The sequence below is a fragment of the Staurois parvus genome, unplaced genomic scaffold (genome assembly GCF_062004578.1).
Source record: "Staurois parvus isolate SC_StPar_1 unplaced genomic scaffold, SC_StPar_1.0 ptg000570l, whole genome shotgun sequence".
NCBI classification, from domain to species: domain Eukaryota; kingdom Metazoa; phylum Chordata; class Amphibia; order Anura; family Ranidae; genus Staurois; species Staurois parvus.
The window spans coordinates 2048719-2056903 of NW_028318366.1; positions in this window are offsets into that span (position 1 = coordinate 2048719).

Here is an 8185-nt window from a genome sequence, read left to right on the forward strand (position 1 = left end):
GTTTTTGCATCGAGTTTTGTAGCCATTCTGAAATTTGTTTGCAGAGGTTTTTGGACTTTTTGGAACTTTTTTGGTGCATTTCTCAAGTGGTGGAAAGGTGGGGAGCAGAGCTTCATCATTTGCATGCATTGTGGGGGGGTTTCCATGTCAGCTCATGTGCCGTACACGCCTGTTACTGTGTGTTTTACATTGTGGGGCGGTTTCTATGTCAGTTCATGTGCTGTACACGCCTGTTACTGTGTGCTTTGCATTGTGGGGTGGTTTCCATGTCAGCTCGTGTGCTGCACATGCCTGTTACTGTGTGCTTTGCATTGTGGGGGGATTCCATGCCAGCTCATGTGCTGTACACGCCTGTTACTGTGTGTTTTACATTGTGGGGTGGTTTCCATGCCAGCTCGTGTGCTGTACACGCCTGTCACTGTGTGTTTTACATTGTGGGGTGGTTTCCATGCCAGCTCGTGTGCTGTACATGCCTGTCACTGTGTGTTTTGCATTGTGGGGTGGTTTCCATGTCAGCTCGTGTGCTGCACATGCCTGTTACTGTGTGCTTTGCATTGTGGGGGGTTTCCATGCCAGCTCATGTGCTGTACACGCCTGTTACTGTGTGTTTTGCATTGTGGGGTGGTTTCCATGTCAGCTCATGTGCTGTACACGCCTGTTACTGTGTGTTTTGCATTGTGGGGCGGGTTCCATGTCTGCTGCTCATGTGCTGTACACGCCTGTTACTGTGTGTTTTGCATTGTGGGGCGGTTTCCATGTCAGCTCATGTGCTGTACACGCCTGTTACTGTGTGTTTTGCATTGTGGGGTGGTTTCCATGCCAGCTCATGTGCTGTACATGCCTGTTACTGTGTGTTTTGCATTGTGGGGTGGTTTCCATGTCAGCTCATGTGCTGTACACGCCTGTTACTGTGTGTGTTTTACATTGTGGGGTGGTTTCCATGTCAGCTCATGTGCTGTACACGCCTGTTACTGTGTGTTTTACATTGTGGGGTGGTTTCCATGCCAGCTCATGTGCTGTACACGCCTGTTACTGTGTGTGTTTTACATTGTGGGGTGGTTTCTATGCCAGCTCATGTGCTGTACACGCCTGTTACTGTGTGTTTTACATTGTGGGGTGGTTTCCATGCCAGCTCATGTGCTGTACACGCCTGTTACTGTGTGTGTTTTACATTGTGGGGTGGTTTCTATGCCAGCTCATGTGCTGTACACGCCTGTTACTGTGTGTTTTACATTGTGGGGTGGTTTCCATGCCAGCTCATGTGCTGTACACGCCTGTTACTGTGTGTGTTTTACATTGTGGGGTGGTTTCTATGCCAGCTCATGTGCTGTACACGCCTGTTACTGTGTGTTTTGCACTGTGGGGTGGTTTCCATGCCAGCTCATGTGCTGTACATGCCTGTTACTGTGTGCTTTGCATTGTGGGGTGGTTTCCATGCCAGCTCATGTGGACAGATTTTTGGGGTTTCCATTATCTTGTGTGGATAGACTTGGGGCTCTTGGACTGGAACACTGAGCCTGGGTGGGGTGGAAAGCATTTTTTTATTTTCTGCTCACTTAGTGCCTGTGGTGTCATGGCACCCAAGAAAGCAGTGGAAGCTGGGAAGAGGAAGAAGGAGATGATTCTGGTCAAGGTCTAGAAAGAAATCATCAGGAAGCATGAAGGAGGAATGTGATTGACTGACCTCACCAAATAGTATGGAAGGAGTGCACCCACAATCACTACCATCCTAAAGATGAAAGAGAAGATAACCGGGAGAGATGCAGCCAAGGGAGTCTCCAGGGTCTCCAAGCAACGGCCACCTGTTCTGGATGAGGTTGAAAAGTTGCTCCTGCTCTGGATTGAAGAGGAGCAGCATACAGGAGACACAGTGACCAAGGCGATCATCTGCGAAAAAGCCAAAGCCTTGCATGCTGACCTCGACCAATAGCCAGGAACGTCAGCCAATGCAGAAGGCTTCAAGGGGAACAGGGGGTGGTCCGAAAGGTTCAAGACCAGATCTGGCATCCACAGCGTGGTCAGGCATGGAGAGTCCACGATTTCCGATGTTGCTGCTGCAGCTGAGGAATTTGCTACTGAGTTCCTGGAGGTCATGGCTTCAGAGGGCTACCTTCCTCAGCAGGTCTTCAACTGCGACAAGACTGGGCTCTTCTGGAAGAGGATACCAAAGCGTACTTTTGTCACGGAGGAGGAGACCTCATTGCCTGGGCACAAGCCAATGAAGGACCATCTCACAATTCTGTTCTGCGCCAATTCCAGTGGGGACCTTAAGATCAAGCCCCTGCTTGTCTACCACTCCGAGAACCCATGGGCCTTCAAGAAAGAAGGTGAAGAAGGAGCAATTGAGCATTTTTTGGCGGTCCAACCCAAAGACTTGGGTCACACGCCTCTTGTTTGTGCAGTGGGTTTTTGGTCCTGCTGTCAAGCAGTACCTTATGGACAATAACCTGCTACTCAAGGCCATGCTGCTCATGTCCAATGCTCCTGCTCATCCTCCAGGCCTCAAGAAAGATGTTCCTTCTGCCTAACACCACTCGTGTTCCTTCTGCCTAACACCACTCCACTACTCCAGTCAATGGACCAGCAGATCATCTCTAATTTTAAACAACTCTACACAAGGGAGCTTTTCTGGTGATGCTTTGAGATGACAGATCCATCAAGCCTCACCCTCCATGAATTTTGGAGAGACCATTTTGACATTGTGAGCTGTCCGCAGATTATCACCATTGCCTGGGCCGGGGTCAGCCAGAGAAACCTAAATTATGCTTGGCGCAACCTGTGGCCAGATTGTGTTGTGACACCTGACTCCGATGCTTCTGCACCTGCACCAGAGTCAACAGTGTTGGAGGAGGATGTTTCCTTGGGGAGAACCATGGGGCTGGAGGTGACTGAGGAGGATGTCTGCGAGCTGGTGGAGGGACATGACCGTGAGCTAACCACCGAGGACCTGGTGGAACTGCAGAAGGAGGCAATGGAGGAGTGGATCTCATTTGAGGAGGAGGAAACTAATGAGGAACAGCTCTCTTCCAGGGAACTCAAGGCATGCTAAATGCGGGTAAACCTACAGACTTTTGTACAGCAGCACCATCCAGATAAGGCTCTAGCCCAGAGACTTGTGAACAATTTTGACACCGACATCATGTTCCCTTTCCAAGGGATGCTTAAAAGGCACCAGAGGCAGCAGGCAATGGAAAGGTTTCTACCAAAACCGCCTAGACATGAAAAAGAACCTGCTTGTGTTAGTGCTGCCCAGTTGCCCTCCTCCTCCTTCTCCTCTTCCAAAAAGTGTTGAAATTGTTTTGAAAAGGTTTTTAAATATTGAACAGTTGAAGTTTGCCATGTTTTCCCTGTTGAAGTGTGATTTATGTAGAGTTGACGTGTACTGTGCCATGTTTGAAATGTTTGCCATGTTTTAAACATTGAATTTGGATGTTTGAAATGTTATTGCTTGATTAATCATGTCCCTGTACAGGATTTATGCCTTTAAAGTGTATTTTATAAAGAGTTTTGAACAGATAAAAGACTCTTTTTGACTTTTTTCTGACCTCGGGAACGGATTAATTGGTTTTCAATTCATTCCTATGGGAAACTGCATTTCAGTTTACAAATTTTTCACAATATGAAACATTCCATAGAACACATTAAATTCGTAAGCCGAGGAACCACTGTATATCCAACAAGACATTGTGGTAAAAGAATTGTCAGCTTTATTACATACGCATTATTTGTATAAAATACATAAATTCTAAAGGAAACATCACTCTGACAGTGTTCTTACATAAAGACTCTTTGCACAAGGTCAAAGGCCACACAGGAAACAAACTTACCCCAACGTGTTTCGATCATTCCGCATTTTAGCTCTTCAGGGGGCATAAAGACAAGGAAACTTTCTAGTAAACATGTAAATAGTAATAGGTAAATATATACCAGAAAATAAACAAATGGTCAACAGAAATTTTATCTCATATCCCAAAATAATACTTACAACAACATATGTCAGAGCAATATGTAAAATAGATGACATCCAAGATGAGAGACATGATTCCAGGTCCCGGAGGAATGTACCATCCAAGAAAGCAAGAGTGGTCAGATGTAAATCACCAGGAACCAAGAGCAACTAGGGAGCACCAAAACAACCCCCAATGGGACTGTAAGTAGTATAGAGAACAAAGTAAATTAGATTTAAAAAAATCAAACCAATTGAATAGACCTGATAAAAAATACATTCAAAATGGTCCATAAAGAATATACCAAAAAGTGGAACTGACCAAATAATATGCCATACAAAAAACAAACAGTGAAAATGATTATCAATCCGAGCACCGGATGTTATCAATTAGCGTGTGTCAAGTGCTGGGTGTTATCAATTAGCGTGTATCAAGTATCTGGTGTTCTCAATTAGTGTGTCGAGTGTCGGGTGTTGTCAGTTAGCCTGTGTGGAGTACCGGGTGTTCTCAATTAGCGTGTGTCGAGTACTGGGTGTTGTCAGTTAGTGTGTGTCGAGTACCGGGTGTTATCAATTAGCATGTTGAGTACCGGGTGTTATCAATTAGCATGTTGAGTACCGGGTGTTATCAATTAGCATGTTGAGTACCGGGTGTTATCAATTAGCATGTGTTCAGTACCGGGTGTTGTAAATTAGTGTGTGTCGAGTATCGGGTGTTGTCAGTGTGTGTCGAGTACCAGGTGTTGTCAGTTAGTGTGTGTCGAGTACCGGGTGTTGTCAGTTAGTGTGTGTCGAGTACCGGGTGTTGTCAGTTAGTGTGTGTCGAGTACCGGGTGTTGTCAATTAGCGTGTGTTGAGTACCGGGTGTTGTCAGTTAGTGTGTGTCGAGTACCGTGTGTTGTCAATTAGCGTGTGTCGAGTACCGGGTGTTGTCAATTAGCGTGTGTCGAGTACCGGGTGTTGTCAATTAGCGTGTGTCGAGTACCGGGTGTTGTCAATTAGCGTGTGTCGAGTACCGGGTGTTGTCAATTAGCGTGTGTCGAGTACCGGGTGTTGTCAATTAGCGTGTGTCGAGTACCGGGTGTTGTCAATTAGTGTGTGTCCAGTACCGGGTGTTATCAATTAGCGTGTGTTCAGTACCGGGTGTTGTCAATTAGCGTGTGTTCAGTACCGGGTGTTGTCAATTAGCGTGTGTCGAGTACCGGGTGTTGTCAATTAGTGTGTGTCCAGTACGGGGTGTTATCAATTAGCGTGTGTTCAGTACCGGGTGTTGTCAATTAGCGTGTGTTCAGTACCGGGTGTTGTCAATTAGCGTGTGTTTAGTACCGGGTGTTATCAATTAGTGTGTGCAGAGTACCGGGTGTTGTCAATTAGCGTGTGCAGACTACCTGGTGTTGTCAATTAGCGTGTGTCGAGTGCTGGGTGTTGTCAATTAGCGTGTGTAAGAGAGGTGACCTGTTGTCCTAACTGGTGCCTAATTATTGTTGTATTTCAGAGGGACAACACTCTGTAGAGTTGACTCCGTAGGCTTTGCTTGTCGGAAGTGCAGGAGTGCAGCAGGACAGAAGTGCCGAGTGTGATCAGCAGATGAAAACTGTAGGAGTTTGGAAACAGCCGGCTATCTTTGGTTAGTATTTGTGTTTCAGTTTGAGAAAAATCTTCTTTAAAATGTCTGGTTTAGTTCAGTGCAGTACTTGTTTGGCATTTGTTTTTCGTGGTGCTTTTTGGAAGCTGGGATGTTGTCCCATTTGTATGCAGATTTCTATCCTACATGATGACATTGCTTGTCTAAATTCATTGGTTGGTGCCCTGCAGTCTGAGATCAGGAGGCCATCTTAGCCAATTTGTTCTGTTGAACTGCCCTGCAAAAAGCCGCCTCTTCCTCCAAGACTGCTCAGGAGAAGGGCGGTGTGGACAACTGTTGGGTCAGGAAGAGTGAGGCCTGTGGACCATAAATATGAAGCTTTTGTTGTGACACTGCATCACTCCTATAGTGTTCTCTGAGCTAGAAGCAGATCCAAAGGTTGCAAACTTAGCGGATTGTGAGATAGGAAGTAGGACCCTGAGAACAAAAGTGCTTTGCCAAAAGAAGCTGTTTTGTCTGAGGTTCCATTCCAGGCAAGTGTTGTGGAAAAGGCTCCTAAAAGGAGAAGTCATCATCTTGTTAGTGATTCAGTTGTAAGAGGTGTTTCTTTAGGAAATCATGCTGAAGTGTCAAAGGAAGTTAGATGTCTACCTGGTGCTACTGTTAGAAGAGATAAAAGGAGTATTTTAAAAATTGTCAAAAAAGCTAGTGAAGAGTGCAGCGTTGGTGTTGTCATGTACCTTGGCACAAATGATTTGTCCCAGAATGATGTGTGTTCTGTACAGGAATTTCAGTATTTGGGACAGGATCTTCAACAGTTAGGGTGTACAGTTATATTTTCAGAGGTCTTACCTGTCCATAATGGACAACAAGAGGAAGTACTTGGTATAGCAGAGTCCAATGTTTGGTGAAAGGATTGGTGCAAAGCTGAAGGTTTTGGTTCTGTTAGTCATGATGCCATCAGGTGGTCTGACATTGAGCTGTACAATAGAGATGGTCTGCATCCCTCACACAAGGGCGCTCAGCTCCTTACTATGGAATTTAGGAGGTTTTTGGACATGCATTTAAACTGAGAAATGGGGGCAGAGATGTCATTGTTGAGGATCATTTCTGTCCCCAGCAGGCTGAAACAAATGTGAGGTTGGTGTTGCTCAGGACGGGGCTGATGGGGTCACTTCAGTTACAGTTTCGGGTGGTAAACATAAAGCAGTAGATGGCAGTGCTTGTCATGTCATTGCACTAATGCTCCGAGTTTAGGCAACAAGCTTTGTGAGCTGACAGCTCTTATGTCTAGGGATCACTTGGACCTTCTTGTAATTACAGAGACGTGGTTCAAGGATTCAGATGACTGGGAACTATACCAGGGTATACACTATACAGGAAAGACAGAGAAGGGGGGAGGAGAGGTGGAGTTGTCATATATGTCAGAAATAGCATAAGGAGAACATTAATTCAAACAACAAATGAAATACTGGAAACCCTCTGGGTCTGCCTTCCAACCAGAGAGGGATCTTCCCTTAGAATTGGTGTCATATACAGACCCCCAGGACAGACTGAAGATTAGGATGACTTCTTGATTGATGAGATAACTCAAATGGCAATGAAGGGGGAGGTTTTCATTTTGGGTGACGTCACCACGCCTGACATTAACTGGAAATCTCAAACTGCTATTACAAGCAGGAGCAGGGATGGAATGGAAGCACTGAATGGGGCTCTCTAAAACAGTAAAAAGTCCAACCCAAGGCGATCATATTCTAGACCTAGTACTGACAAATGGGGATCAACTGTCTAATATATAACTCATGCCGGAATGTAATAACTGAGTGGGATCTCACCACATACTCAGATGCTGGAAGATGCCGCTCAGTATATTGTTCATGTTAAAAGTTTGTGGTTGAACATTCTGTAGGTTTGGATGTTCGATTGCGAACCAAACAGGGGGGTGTTCAGTCCATCACTATTCACTATCCTTTCCATGACTTTCCTCCCATAGGGCAACATAATCTCAAATCTCTATGCTCCTTTCTGGAGAGCTGGGACCAAGCTTTAACCAGTCCATCACAATGATCATCTTGTCTATTGTTTCTAGAATGTAATGCTTTCAGGGCCAATGTACCGGCAAATAAATACAAATCTTTAACTGCTTCCAAGCACTTTGGAAAGGTCAATGATTTTAAAATCGCTTTCCTATATTGTTTATCCACCCTGTGCATATCTTGTTCTATCCCTGAACTCTTGTGCCTGGGGCCTCCCTGCCCACTCTGTGCTGTGTGGTTACACTTCGAGTGAATACCCCCAATTGTGGAGAACCCCCTCCCCCTTACTTCTTATACCTACTCCTTGACTAAGGTCTTTCCTCTTTCTCCTTCTTCTATTCCTCCCCCCTCCCCTCCCCCATGCTCCCATTTATTGCGAGTGATCCACCAATATCAACTTGGTGCTTATGTGCAAAAAATGAACAATGTGACTGGATTGAAGTTCCTTCAGTCTGAAGTTCCATGACAGTGAGTGGGCTTTTATATCTTGTTGTGGTCATGTGCTTTATGGACTCCTAGTAATATGGGTGATGTCCAAGCCATGCATAGTTGGCATTGATGGTCCCTGTAAATCCATATATATGGACATTTGTGCATTATTAACTAGTTGCCGACCGC